Source organism: Pelodiscus sinensis, chromosome 6 (assembly GCF_049634645.1).
Source record: "Pelodiscus sinensis isolate JC-2024 chromosome 6, ASM4963464v1, whole genome shotgun sequence".
In the NCBI taxonomy this organism is placed as follows: Eukaryota; Metazoa; Chordata; order Testudines; family Trionychidae; genus Pelodiscus; species Pelodiscus sinensis.
Genome location: NC_134716.1, coordinates 86,858,120 through 86,873,056, shown reverse-complemented (window position 1 = coordinate 86,873,056; position 14,937 = coordinate 86,858,120). Strand labels below are relative to the sequence as shown.

The 14,937-nt window shown below is 41.4% G+C and overlaps 1 protein-coding gene across 5 annotated transcripts in view; it reads left to right on the top strand.

The window, feature by feature from the left end:
• LHFPL2 (LHFPL tetraspan subfamily member 2) overlaps window positions 1–14,937 on the top strand; it is a 210,769-nt gene that overhangs the window by 58,781 nt on the left and 137,051 nt on the right. For 3 of the 5 annotated variants that reach the window (XM_075932327.1, XM_006119134.4, XM_006119138.4), the window contains exon 1: window positions 7,070–7,267. The exons of 1 other annotated variant lie outside the window; for it this stretch is intronic. The gene's annotated coding sequence lies outside the window, so the exon portion shown is untranslated. One more of the 5 variants, XM_075932324.1, reaches the window with a different exon arrangement.

Genomic DNA, 14,937 nt, shown 5'->3' with positions numbered 1-14,937 from the left:
GGGTGAGCTGGCAGCAGCAACAGAGGAAGAAAAGACAGGGAAGAAGAGTTTTAGTAATTGGCTCTGAATCACTAGAAATAGGCTATCCAGCAGTAAAAGCCAGAGCCATGGATACTTTCTATGGGAGAGGATAGACTTGTGGATAAAGTGCAGAGACTCAAAATCTGGGTTCCATTCCTAGCTTTGCCACTGACTTCTTTGTGCCACTCTAATCTTTCTGTTTGTGTTCTCCATCAGTAAAACTGGGATAATGGAGATTTTGTGGAAATAAATTAGTTAGGTTTTTGTTATTATAGTGATGAGGCACCATAGACAATTCCAAACAGAAACTAAAGCTATGAAAACTAATTTTCATATAATCATAGAAATTTGGGGCTATATGGAAACTTGAGAGATTATCAAGTCCAACCCTTTTTACTGTGCAGGACCAAGTAAACTAAAATCCCGTTGTGTTGGAACAATTTGTTAAATGGAGGTAAGGATGCTAAATTTAGATTAATCAACTAATCAAATAGTCAATGTAATTTGCATTGACTATTCGATTAGTCAATAAGGGTTCCTCCACCTTTGAAATGTAGCAAGAGCTAGCAGGGCTCTTGCTAGATTTCAAAGGCAGAAGTGCTGTGGGGAGCACAGCTTGCAGGGGTACTCAAGCAGTCTTGCTACATTTCAAAGGCGGAAGCACCGCCACTTTCCCACTGCATCCCTGCCTGTTCTCTTCTCCCCCCCACCCCCCGGTGCTGGGGGGAAGCCGTCTTTTAAAAAGGCTCCTCCTAGTATGGGATCCTGCTCCCCCCTAGCTGCCTCTCTCTGATAGAGGCAGCAAGGGGGAGGAAACAACTAGTCATATCACTAGCCAACTATCTGATAAGCATTTGCTTATCGGACAGTCGACTAGTCATTTACATCCCTAAGTGGAGGTGCTGAAAACCATTGACACAGCTAGAAAGCCTGCATATGATGGAAACCACTTCAAGCCAGGGTATGCTACAGCACTCCACGCACCCTAGTTCTAGTACCCCTGATTAAACCATTCCTGGCAGATGTTTGTCCAACCTGTTCTTAAAAGCCTCCAATGGTGGGTGTTTCAGAACTTCCTTTTGAACTCTGTTTCAGTATGTAAATGATCTTAGAGCTAGAACATTTTTCCTAATATCTGACCTAAATCTCCTTTGCTGAAGCTTAAGCCCATTACTACTTAGTCTACATCCAGTGGACATGGAAAGCAATTGATCACCATCCTCTTTACAACATCACTTAACATATTTGAAGTAAGGATGTTAAGTACTAGTCGATAAGCAAATGTGGGGGACTCAAGCTGACCCCGGGTTCTGGGGAAATGCTGCGTGGCACCTGGGGTCAACTGGGGAGTCCCCAGCTGACTCTGGGATCCATGTGGCATTTCAAAGTGGCAGCGCAGCATGGAGCCCGGGGTCAGCAGGAGACTCTGAGTCCCCCGCTGACCTCAGGCTCCATGCGGGCGTTTCCACTTTGAAATGCACAAGAGCCCCTGCTGGGGACTCTTGTACATTTCAAGGTTGTCATGCCCACATGCAGCCTGGATTCAGCAGGACTTCCTGCTGGCCCTGGGCCGAACGCAGAGTTCCACATTCCTCCTCTGAAAAAGAGGCTCTTGTACATTTCAAAGGAGGGATGCATAAGGGCCTATCGACTAGTCGAATACTCGATTGAAATTCCATCGACTACTCGACTAGTAAATTACTCAAAATTTAACTTCCTTAATTTGAAGATTTATAGTTGGGTCCCCCCTCAGTTTTCTTTACCCCAGACTAAACCTTTTTTAAACTTTCCTTATAGGTCAAGTTTTCTGAACCTTTCATCACTTTTGTTTCTCTCCTCTGGACTCTCCAATTTATCCACATCTTTCCCAAAGCATGGTGCCAAGATTTTGAGACCGCACTTGTGTTGGGGCCTCACCAAGTAGAGTGGGACAGCTTACTGCCTGTCTTTTACATACAAGAGCTTCTGGGTCCCAAGCAATTGTTTTTGTTTCATAACTGATTCAGCAAGCTTCGAGATGCGGGGGTTTAGCACTGGCAAGGCCTGGCACAAATTAAGCACTGTCTCCTGTTAAAGCATCCTTGAGTATATTAGCCTTTTACAGAGCTTGCATCATATTGTTGACTCCTGTTTAATCTGTAATTCATTATAACCCCCAGATCCTTTGCAGCAGCACTACCACCTACCCAATTCTTTACCATTCTGTTGTTGTGCATTTGATTTTTTTTCTCCGTTCTTTGCACTTGTCTTTACTGAATTTCCACAGGATGCAGAACAGCCTCTGTCCAGAGGGAGCTCAGACCCTCGCACAGGCAGAGGCTACTTTGTGGCAGCCTTCCCTGCCCCACCCCCACACTGCTGCTTCTGATACAGAGGCACCTTTCCACTTCTCGCTCCCCCAGATACAGAGGCAGAAAGGGGGGAATGCATGTAGTTGACAGGATTACCCGATAAGCCCAGTCTTATTGGTTAATCATGTAGTTGACTACATACTGACATCCCTAGTCAAAAGCCTTACTAAGATGAAGATACACACTTCCACCACTTCCCACCCTCAATCCACTAACTAGCATGGGACCCTGTCAAAAAACGAAATGAGGTTGCTTTGGAATAACTAGTTTTTTACAGTTTTATGCTAGCTATTCCTTATAACCCGGTCATCTCCATGATTATAGATTGTTTGTTTAGTAATTTTGGGTATGTCTACACTACCCTCCTAGTTCGAACTAGGAGGGTAATGTAGGCATACCGCACTTGCAAATGAAGCCCGGGATTTGAATTTCCCGGGCTTCATTTGCATAAGCGGGGAGCCGCCATTTTTAAAACCCCACTGGTTCGAACCCCGTGCAGCGCGGCTACACGGGGCTCGAACTAGGTAGTTCGGACTAGGCTTCCTATTCCGAACTACCGGTACACCTCGTGGAACGTACCGGTAGTTCGGAATAGGAAGCCTAGTCTGAACTACCTAGTTCGAGCCCCGTGTAGCCGCGCTGCACGGGGTTCGAACCAGCGGGGTTTTAAAAATGGCGGCTTCCCGCTTATGCAAATGAAGCCCGGGAAATTTAAATCCCGGGCTTCATTTGCAAGTGCGGTATGCCTACATTACCCCGCTAGTTCGAACTAGCGGGGTAGTGTAGACATACCCTTTGTTTCAGTATTGTTTCAGGTATCTAAGTTAGGATGACTGGTCTATAATCCCCTGTGCGCTAGCTTTGCTCTTCTTCAGTCCCCTAAGATCTCACCCTTTCCCCATGAATTCTTGCAGATAATAGCTAACAGGTCTAAGGTTGCTTCAGCTAGTTCCTTAAGTACCCGTAGATGAATTTCAGTAGGCCCTGCAGACTTCAATACATCTAACTAATACATTTATTTTCTCCTTTTCCAGTAGAATAATATTACTCTACTTCCTCCCATTGATATCTTTCATGTGGTTTTTAGAAGTTCTCATTGAATATATGACCAACATTATCTCATATATTTTCATGGGTATTTCCGTTGTTAACATAGTGCTGTGAGAGCTATTTTTATTTAAAAAATCAAATTAAAGGTGAAATAATTTAAAATATAGACCACCCCTGTAAAAGTTGTATTGACTTGTCTTGGAATATATAATACAGGTTGAACTTCTCTTAACTGGGAGACTCTGGTCTGGCAACTCTGGTCTGTTCCAGGACCAGAGAATCCCGTGGAGGGCTGGTGGCTGGGAGCCCTGCAGCAGGACTGGAACTCAGTAGCAGGACTGCCCTGTGGTAGCAAAACAAAGAGTCCAGCAACAGGGCTGCTGCCCAGTGACAACACTACAGAGTGGGGGGAGGGTAGTGCGGAGTGTGGGGGAGGCAGGAGATTGCAGGCAGGCCCAGTGGGCTCGAGTCCAGTAGGAGGGCTGCTGCCTGGCAGCGAAACTACTCAACAAGATCAGGAGCCAGCAGGGTTGCCCTGGCAATGGAACCGAGAACCCGGCAGCTAGGCCACCTGGCAGCTCAACCAGGAGCACTGCATCCCTGCTGCTGCCCAGTAGTGCAGCTGTGTGGCGGGAGCCTGAGAGCAGGGCTGTGATTGCGGTGATGGGGCTGCCACTGGGGCTGGGAGTCCTGTGCTGAGGAACCAACGGCAGAGGGAAGCCGGCTGGGAGGCTGGCAGTGAAGCTGTTGCTGGGGGGGAGGGGCAAATAAGGGGCAGAAATCACTTTCCCCAGTCTGGCAAAATCCATTATAAGGGACCAGTTAGGTCCCCAGGGTGTCGGACCTGGGAGATCCAACCTGTAAATGAATTCCTGTTTCAGAATATTAATGGTCTATTTTACAAGGTTTTGGCGAACAAATAACGTAGTCAATTAAACTTCAGTTTAAAAAAAGCCATAAAAGCTGTTTTAAGAGAGTTTACAATCATGAATTTGTTGTGGTTTTTAATCTGTTAAATCTCATTTCAGAGAAGACTGCCTCTTTATATGTATGTTAGATGAAACTAAATTATTTGACAGTGTTTTAGAGAAAATGAGGTAATACTTTCTTCTTTATTGTATTGTATTACTCATGCAGGGAAGTGTGGCCTGTATTCTCTAGATCAGCCTGAGGCACTCTTCTGTATGGGGTTTTTTTAATTACTGTTTCTCATAGCAAAATATTGTTTGTATTGTACAAGGGTTTATTTTAGATATTTTCCCATTACCAGTGGAACATAAACATTTCCATTTCCATTGTAACAAAGCATACTTGGCTCCTCCAAAAACTAATGAAATCTAGTGCACTATATAATAGAAGAAGAAAAAAGTTGCCTAGTGGCACATGTTGAACTATGATGCAATGGACCACTTCTCTGTCCTCAGTGCTGCTGTGGTAGTCTGGTTCTAAGACTATTGAGGCTCTCAGTCCTTGGTTGATGTTTTGTACTTTGACCATGGCATCCCCTGCTAAGCTAGTTTGGAGGTAGCGATCCTGTTTGACCTGAAATGGAGCAGAATAAGGCACTGCTGAGAGCTGATTAGAGGGCCTACAACAGAGGTGGCCAACCCATTACAGACGAAGAACCAAAATAGTGTTGGGTACAGTGCAAAGAACCGAGGGGAGGGGGAAGGGAGAAATGGCTGCTGTGTTTGGTCGAGCAAAAAAAAAAACCAAAACAGTTTGCCCTTTTAAGAAGCAAAGCAGACATTGCCCTTTTAAGGCGGCCATTTTTTAAGTCTTCATGGGATGCCGCAACTCCGGCTCTGTCTTTCAGACAAACACGCTACCCCTTTAAGAGCCAAGAGTTGCAGGTGCAGGAGCTACAATTTTTTCTTTGAAGAGCCTCATGCAGCTCACGAGCTGTGGGTTGGCCACCCCTGGCCTACAAGCTGGGAACAATTTATGGTAGAAAGGGAGAATTTTGTGTGTGTGATGTATTAACATTAAAGTTTGGGATATTTTTGGATTCTTCTGTAAATAGTACTAAACACAGTGCACTTCATGTACTGATGACTTGAGAAATTGTTGTTACTGCCTTGAGTTACAGGAATGGGAAAGAAACTTTTAATTTTTGGTAGGTACTCAGATTTCAGGTTCAAGTTGCTAATATGATGGTGTGAACAATGAGTATTGGCTTGTGTTTTGAAAATGAATCCTTGTCCCATCTACCCAAAATAACCTAGTTTACATAATTATCTCAAATCTTGTTTAAGTTTGTTGATCCAAACCCACTGGCTGTCTTTGTTTTTAGAAAACATAAGTTGTTGGTTTCTTTGAAAAAAATAAACAAAATTTTTCTCCCTATCTAATCCAATAGATCAACCTCCACATGAAATTAAAACTGTGAATGTACACTTCATGCTTTGAGGCTGGCATTTTTGGATGCACTCAACAATGACTTAATTTGCTACTATTGCAATTAACAGGTATTGACTTACGTCAGAGATGAGCACGTCTGAAAATCCCCTTCCGAATGTATAACATAATTTTGTGTTTACTAGATTTACTTTAAATATAGATCTCTTTTTCCAAACTGAACATTTTGCAAACGGTTTTCTGAAATGTAAGGTTAATCTGCATTGTAGTGTTATACTTTGCTGCTGTGATATACCTGTCACATTAAAAGAAGAACATGAGAATGTGGGGATCATAAGTTTCTAAATGGTTAAATTTCTAAAACGGTTAATTCTATATCATTTCTTCAAATCTACCTTGATCATTTCAGTGCAGTTGTACATATTATTATGTTTTGCTGAACTGTCTGCAGAGAAGAACAAAGAGTTCTTTTTTGAGACCTACTCTAATTTGAGCATTGTCTGCATGTTGGAGGCTTCCAAAGGAGGTTAGTGAGGTGAGAGGAGGAAAGAACACTATAATTAATCATAAAGAATGCACAGATGGTTTGACCTCACTGCAGTTAATATAAGGTAAAGAATTTTCTCAAGATTGTTTAGATAAGATGTGCTCTGTCTGGATTCACAGTGCCCATGTCTGAAGTTTATGCTGCGTGGTAGATACCTTTAGGCAGAGAATGAGTAACCATCTTTGCGTTAATTTGTAACAAAGGGACTCCTGGGAACATTGTCCCATGCAGCTGAGAATTGTTAGTGAATTTCCTTGACATTAAAAAAGCTAAAAATTAGTATTGTAGAAAACTCTATCTATCTATCTTATCTAAACTGGGCAATCTATCTATAATATAAATAAATAAATGGGCAAAATCCACTTCAGATGAGCTTGAGTGGAAGTGTGTGTGTGTGTGTGTGTGTGTATCTCTGTCTAAGGTGCCACAGGACTACTTTTTGTTTTTGAAGTTACAGACTAATACGGCGGCGGTCTGAGACTTGTTGACTATGCTTTGCTCACTGTTGAGGTAAGGGAAGGGGGCTGGCATTGGGGCATCTGTCTATGAATAGGTTAGTTGTTAAAGATTGTCAGCTCCTAATCAGAAGTTTCGTGGGAAAGAACAAAAGAAGAACTGCACCCGAGATAAACCAGTTTTCTCTTCAGAGAACTTGAGTTTGAAGGAATGCAGTTTCTCCACCAGAGGGAATAAATAAATGAGGATTTTAGACAGCCCCTTGAAATACAATGACTGGGTGAGTCAGACAGATAAAGGAAGATTAGGGAAGGAGAGAGGAGCAAAGGGAGAGAAGAGTTCTTGATTGCAGGACCTGCCATGGCTAATGACAGTTGGCACTGGAGAAAGAGACTCCTTAAGTCGGAGGAGAAGCCAAAAGTTGCGAGAGAGAACCTAGACCTCTAAAGGACTCTGATCATATCCCAAAGAATACTTCAATGTGGTGAGCTAATTTATAACAGGGAATGGTGCATAAATGTTCTATTTCTTTTTTACCAAATCTATGTATCTCTTGTGCTGCCCATGGTAAAGAAAAATAGTTTTAGAAATCCTGTGCAAGACCTGTATCTTTTTGCTTCAACTATCACATCTCTGAAGATATAAACTGTAAACAAGAGTGGCTGCAAAGTTGGAATTCTGTGAAAGGGGGCCTAGGCCATTTGTTTGGGGGATACAGCACTTGTCCAGAGGGCTGTTCAGCTGGACTGCAGAGTCTCAGCTTTTCAAATAGGTGTTACAGAATCTGCACCCCAAGCCTGTCCCTAGAGAGCCAGAGCCTGAATTTTGCTCAGGCCCAGAAAAGCTCAAGAGCACATGAGCCCAATGTGCGGGACCCATACAAAATGGCCTGGAGAAGAGTCCAGGAGTGGGAGTTTGACTAGGGCTATGATGGGCGGGGGCAGCTTACCAATTATAAAAAACATATAAATAAATAAATAGAAGTGCTCTTATTCTTACATTACACAAGGGCAGTTTTGTTTTGCAATCTATTGAATCATTGGTGTGCTCTCATAAATTCTTTCTTACAATCATAGTACTTGAACAGTGAACTTTAGAAGGGGGGAGAGGCGAAGGAGGAAAAGAAAGCTAGAAAGAAATGATGCCAGATAATGTGTTGATCTTTTCAGGGGCCCATGGATACAACAATAATGCAAGGAATTTATGCTGATTTTTTTCCCCAAAAAGTTATTAGCATTGTCACTTTCAGTGGATTTGAACATCTGAAGCAGAGAATTAGGTCAAAATTAAATATCTGTTGGAAAAAATGATTATAACAAAATAAACTATTGACTTTTTAATGTGTGACATTTGACGTGGTCAGAATCAACTTCACTACTAATACTATACTTTGTGAGTATTTTAAAACTTGAAAATATTGAATGAGCATTATCTGCCCATTTTATAGATGAGGAAACTGAGGCACAAAAAGACTCAGGTTCTTGTCTAACGTTTCTCAGTGAATTAGTGACTAAGTGAGAAGTAGAACTTGTGCAGCACATATCCTTCTAGTGGATTATTGGGAGAGGATATAGCCTACTATTATAGCTCAAGTGGAGATTTGTATTACGGGTTTAAAATCCCTGAGTTCCAAGCCTTCTGATGATCCTTGCAAGAAATCAGTCTGGTTCCACAACTTTGTACAGTACACAGATCAATGGGGTTTCTGTATCTGAGACTTTGAACTCTATTGCTATACAAATAAATCATAATGAGGCACCTAACAGATTTATTTGGGCATAAACTTTCATGAGTAAAACCCACTTTTTTAGATGAGTGGAATGGAAATCCCAAAGGTAGGAATATATAAATATATACTAGTGTATCAAAAGAAGGGAGTTATTTATCAAATGTAGGACCATTGTTAATGAGGCCAATTCAGTCAGAATGGATGTGACTCACTCCCAGCAATTGATAGGGAAGTGTGAATACCAAGAGAGGGAAAATAGCCTTAGTGAGAGAACCATTCAGTCCAATTTTCATTGTGTTACCTTTGCAAATGAATTGCAGCTCTGCTGTGTTTGTAATCTGGTTTTGAAGGGGTTTTTTGTAGAAGGATGGGTACTTTTAAATGTTAGACTATGTCTGCACTGCACTGTAGTTTGAAATAAAATATGCAATTTGAGCTATGTAAATTGTGTATCTTATTTGGAAATAGCTTATTTCACATAGTGCCAAATTTCGAAATAACCCACTATTCCAAAATGTCCCTTACTCCTTGTGGAATGAGGTTTACAGGGACATTGGAATAGCGAGCCCGAAATAGTAGGCTTGCTCTTAAGACGCAGGATAGCCATTTCAGGATACTCTGGTATCCCGAAGTATCGTTTCAGTGTAGACGTAGCCTTACTGAGTATTCAGGGAGGTTTAAGAGGTTTTTGTGTATTACCTTTCTTGATGTCTGATTTGCATCCATGTATCCTTTGGTGCAGAGACTGTTTGGTTTGACCATTATACATGGAATGGGCATTGCTAGCACATGATTGCATATATCACATTAGTACAAGGGTCCTAGGCGTGTCTGTTAATCATATACTCAACTACTTGTTTCCATCCCTACTGTCTATAGGCAAGGACTGACCTTCCTCCCAAGGTCTGTGAGAGTGAGTTATCATTTTCCGTGTTAAAAAGTCTTAGAGTAGTTGTGATAGTCTGTAACATTAAAAACAGCAAGTGGTCCTGTGGCACGTTGGAGACCATCAAAAATATATAGGATCACGGGTTTTCATGGGCAGTATCCACTTCATCAGATGAGTTGGAATGGAAATAACAGAATCCAAGATATATATAACAGCAAAAAGAGTACCAGTCAATTGTAGGACCCATGTTAATGAAGCTAATTAAGTGGGCTGGATGTGTCCCATTTATAGCTTTTGGTGTGAAAATGCAGCTATCAAAGGCAGAATAAATTGGCTTTGTAATATGTTAACCAGTAAATGTCGTTATTCAAGCCCAGAGTACCAGTGTTAAATTTGTAAATCAGCAGTTTCTCTCTGTAATTACTGACATTACTAAATGTCCAAGGAGGTTAAAATGTTCCCATACTGGTTTATGTGTGTTACTATTTCTGATGTTTTATGTGATTCCATTTTGCCTTTGTTGTAAAGACTGTCCGATTTGGCCATTATACATGGCATGGGGCATTGCTTGCACTTAATGGCATATATCACATTAGAGCAGGGGTCAGCAACATTTCAAAAGTGGCATGCCAAGATTTAACTTTTTCACTTCTATATATGGGTCTGCATGCTGTCGATATTTTTTTAAAGTAAATAATAGTCCTACTTACAGCAGCTTCATTAATAAATAAATAAAGATGCAGATCTTACTGTTTTAGTAACACAAGATTTTTAAAAAATCATTAAGATCAGAGTTTTAGATATCTGCAACACTCCCAAAAAATTCTGTTAAAAGAATCTTTTTCTTTCTTACTTTGGGATACATTGGCTTAATTCTTTGCTCCATCACAGACTTCTTGAGTCAGCCGAAGTAATCTCTCCAGGGTACATCTACACTACAGCTGGAGGTATAAGTTACAGCTCAAGGAGAGGTATGCACACTACCTTTAAAAAATCTATCAAGATAGTTTATTAGGTGATGAGCTTTTGTGGGACAGACCCACTTCTTCAGATCATATTCTGAAAGTGAATTGGCATGATCATTATATAACAGAGGGATACAATGAAAAAAGTAAACAAAAATAACAGACTAACAAATCAGCTGCATAGAACAGAAGTTGGGGGTGAGGGGACAAGGAAGGAGGAAATTGCTTATTGTAAGAGTCAATTAAGTGGCTAGTCTGGAGTTACTATGAATATCAAAAGGTGGGAAGGCTGTCTTTGTAATGTGTAAGGTAATTATCTATATTAAGGCCCATTTGCAATGTGTTGAATTTTACCATAAATAAAACTGATGTGGTTAGGTCCAGTGATGGTGTCTCCAGAGTAAATATGTGGACAAAGCTGGCAACGGGGTTTGTTGCAAGGGAAAGTTCCAGGGTTAGTTTTAATGTGGCATGCCCTGTGGTTGTTAGTAGGGTAGTTATACAATACAATATAGCTCATATTCCTGTACGTTCAATAATGTGAGAGATGCCATTTTGTGCCAGCAATGTCCCTCTGTGATGGTCAGTCACTTTGCCAGAGAATCAATGCTCACAGATGAGACATCAGAAATCTCCACACACAGAAACCTGTCCGCCAGCATTTCGATCAAATTGGTCATTCTCTTAAAGACCTGACAACATGCATCTTACAACAAAGAGACTTTAACACCAGATTACAAAGGGAGACCTCAAAACTATTATTTATGCTAAAATTTGACACATTGCAAATTGGCCTTAATATACAGCCTCTTCCCAAGTTACGAATGAGTTACGGACCAAACACTTGGCCATAACTCGATCTGTTCGTAACTCGGACCCCATTGAGTTACACGCGACCGCGTTGTTCGTAAGCACGGGTTGCGTTTGTAATTCGGGGACCACCTTTACGACCGCTCCATGGGAGCTTTGGTCGTAAGTGTGAACAGTCGTAACTCAGCCATTCGCAACTCAGGGAGCAGCTGTAGATAATTAACTTACAAAGACAGCCTCCCCACCTTTTGGTGGTCTGGTAGCACTTTATAGACTAACAAAACATGTTGATGGTGGTTTGAGCTTTCATGGGTACAGCCCGCTTCTTCAGATGACCGGAGTTATGAGTTTGGGATGTGAACACTCGAAATAAATAGGAGAGGTGAAGGGGGAGAGAAAAAAGGAGAGGGGTGGGAGACTGAGCATCAGAAAGTATCTGGAGAATGGGTACTTAAACCTAAGCAGATTATCTGCTTGAAAACGCCCTGACCCCCTTTCCTCCCCCCCCTCTTCCCCCCCCCCCCCCCGCCAATCAGCTGAACTCCCTGTCTGCATCAGCCAGCTATAAGGCTCAAGTGGAGTTCAGTCTCCCTGTTGCGCTCTTACCCCCCCCCCCCCCCCGCCAATCAGCTGAACTCCCTGTCTGCATCAGCCAGCTATAAGGCTCAAGTGGAGTTCAGTCTCCCTGTTGCGCGGAGCAATGAAAATCTGCTCGCATACCACTGATGGTACCCATGTAGGTTGCCGACCCTTGCATTATAGAAAGTGCAGTTGTATGCGTCCCTGATGTTCTGGCTTATATGATTAAGTCCTTTGATGGTATGGCTTGTGTACATATGTGGACGGTGTTGGCAATGGGGTTTGTTGCAGGGTTCCTGGACGAGTGTATCCGCACCTCAGATACCTACCTGGTCACTCAATCATGGATTTAAAAGTAGTCATTCTTCTACAAAGGAATGTCACCACCTAATTAGAGAGAGAGACTGCAGAATTGGAATTCAGCTCCATATTTGGCACTGTTACCCTGGGCTTGAATAAAGACATTAACTGATTAACACATTAAAAATCTAATTTGCCCTGTTTTTGACACCCGCATTTTCACATAAAAAGCTATGAATGTAAAACTGTGTATTTGTCTGACTCTGTCTTACCCATGAAATTATAACTACTTCATGAAACTTTCTTGGACCAAATTTTCAGGAGTTCTCTACCGAAAAACCACCCAAATTGAATTTATGATCTTTCTGTGTTCCAACCTGGATTAAATGATAAACTCATCTGGTTTTGATCCATTTTTGTTCCCTTACAGTTTTATTTTCTGGCTAAATACAATTATCACCTCTTTATTCTACCATATCTGTTCATATTCTTTGATATCCTTTGTGTGTCATCCAATCCTGTTTTGCCTTTCATTGTTTTAATTGCTTAAACAGCATTTGTGCCATACTTCATTTTCTTCTTGCATTTCACCCTCATGCCATGAACCTTATTTCTGTGCTTCCTTTTAGTTAAAATATCTGTTTTTTCTCCACAATCTGAAAACATCCCTATAATTTTAAAGTGTTCTACTTTTAGCATAATTAGCATTACTTTTTAACTCACCAGTTTCTGCAGTGTCATTAGATTACATAGTAATTTCAGTGCCTGTAAGTATTTGCAGTGATTTCTGAGATTTTTAAAAATTGTTCATGGTTGCAGTTTTAGAAAGTGGCATTCCATTCTCTCCCAGCATTATTATGTTTATATTGAAACAGGTTACATTATTTTCTTGGGATGTGAGTACATTACAAATAAATGGTAGAATAACAGTAGAATAGTAATCTCTATTTTTTATTAAAACACAATGCCTATCAAGAGTACAAATGTAGTATCTATACCAGATTATTGGAAATGTACTGCAGCAGTGGTTGAAGAAGAATGACCTATTGTCTGATTAAGCAAAGGAATGCAGACACCCCTGGGATTGTGGGAAAGAATGAGACCTTAGACTGGAACACCAAAAGCTATCTGCTTATTAATAAATTAGCTCATATCCAAATTGCAAATTTAGCTAAACATTGTGGACAGCAAAAGAGACTGTATTGTTTGAATTGGATGGAAAGGAGATGTAGCAGAGTATTTTTTCGCGTTGCAGCCTAAATTGTCTGTCTGTACTATCAAGCTCACACATGTTGACAAGAAGCCTTCAGAGGGTATGTCTACTCTGCAGAGTTTTTTCCAGAAGAACTACATTTACATCCATACTGCAATTGCATTCTTTCGACAGAGAGTCGAAAGAATGCAGGGGGTTTCCGACGCTGGTAAACCTCTTTCTACAAGGAAGAATCCTTTTTCCAAAAGAACTCTTTCCGAAAAAGGGCATGTGTGGATGGGGCAGAGGGTTTTTTTTTGGGGGGGGGGGGGGTTTCGAAAGATGAGGCCTCCAGGAAAAAGCACAGGTGCCCTGGTGGCCAGTCTGTCCATAGTAATCACAAACACGAGATAGCGTCCAATCAATGTGGACGCTATCTTTCAAAAAAGCAGATCGCTTTTTCAGTGAACTTTTGCTGTGTGGATGCTTTCTTTTGAAATAAGTTTTACTTGAAGATCTTTTCTGGAAAAACTTCTTCCAAAAGAAGCCTACAGTCTAGACATAGCCAGAATTTGATCTCTACAAATCTCCACCAAGAAGAAAGTGTGCTAAACATTGTTGAGACACGTGTGCTAAACATTGTTGAGACACCTAGTAAAATGGTTTCTGGTCTTGAGTCCTTTCAGTCTAAATAGACAACATAGACAAGAGGTGGGACTAAAGAACGATTACTGTCCCCATTTGATAGTTGAGGAAATGAGGCACAGAGAAATTAAATGAGTTGCAAAAGGTCACAAAAAGTCTATGGCAGAGTTGAGAGTTCAACTCAAATCTGAGACCATTCCAGTGTGTTTGAACCAGTGCTGCTTGCTTTTTGTGACGCAGCACTGGCACCTCCAGTCAGAGCTTACCTGGAAAGAACAGAGTATACCGGCAACCTCTGTATGCAAATGTCTGACAGTTGGCTGGGCTGCATGTCTTAAAGGGGCCACGTGTCTTAAAAGGGCAATGCTGGCCCCACCCTGCCTTTTTTTTTTAACCAAAAAAAGCACTGGTTAGAACCATCTTTCCTCTCCAGTCATCTGCCTATAACAGCACGTGATACTGTCATAGTTTCCATGACCTGTCTGAAAATCTACTGAAAAAGGGGACAAGTTAAACTGAAAATCCTAGACAATTCTCGGGCTTCCTTCCCATAATCTTCTTAATAAATCCTCCCTGGGAAAAAAAGATTGGAGACTGACAACTGGCAAGACTATTCAAAGAGTTGGTTTCTTGAGCACAGGCCTTCACAACTGGATCAGCTAGGGATGCTGGCACGCTGACCTCCCAGATTGCCAACCTGGTATGGAGTTTTCCACCTCTTGGTCACTGGTTTGAAAGCTGCAGAGGTTATAGTAACCACAATTGTTTAATATCTGATGACAGTTCAGTGGTCTCTCCAGTCTCTATGTGTATGTATTGGTAGAACAAAAACAAAACAAAACAAAAAAGCTGATAGCTTTCTGCAGAGAGGGGCCCAGGCTTTAATTGACATAGAGATTGAGCTGTTCTCTGACATGCTGTAGTGATAGTTCCGGAAAACTGAAAGGATGCCCTGGGGAAACTTGGCATTATTGCAGCTGGCAGAGAAAATTCCTTGATCTTTTTCATAGTATGAGGGAATAAAAACAGCAAATGTATATTTATC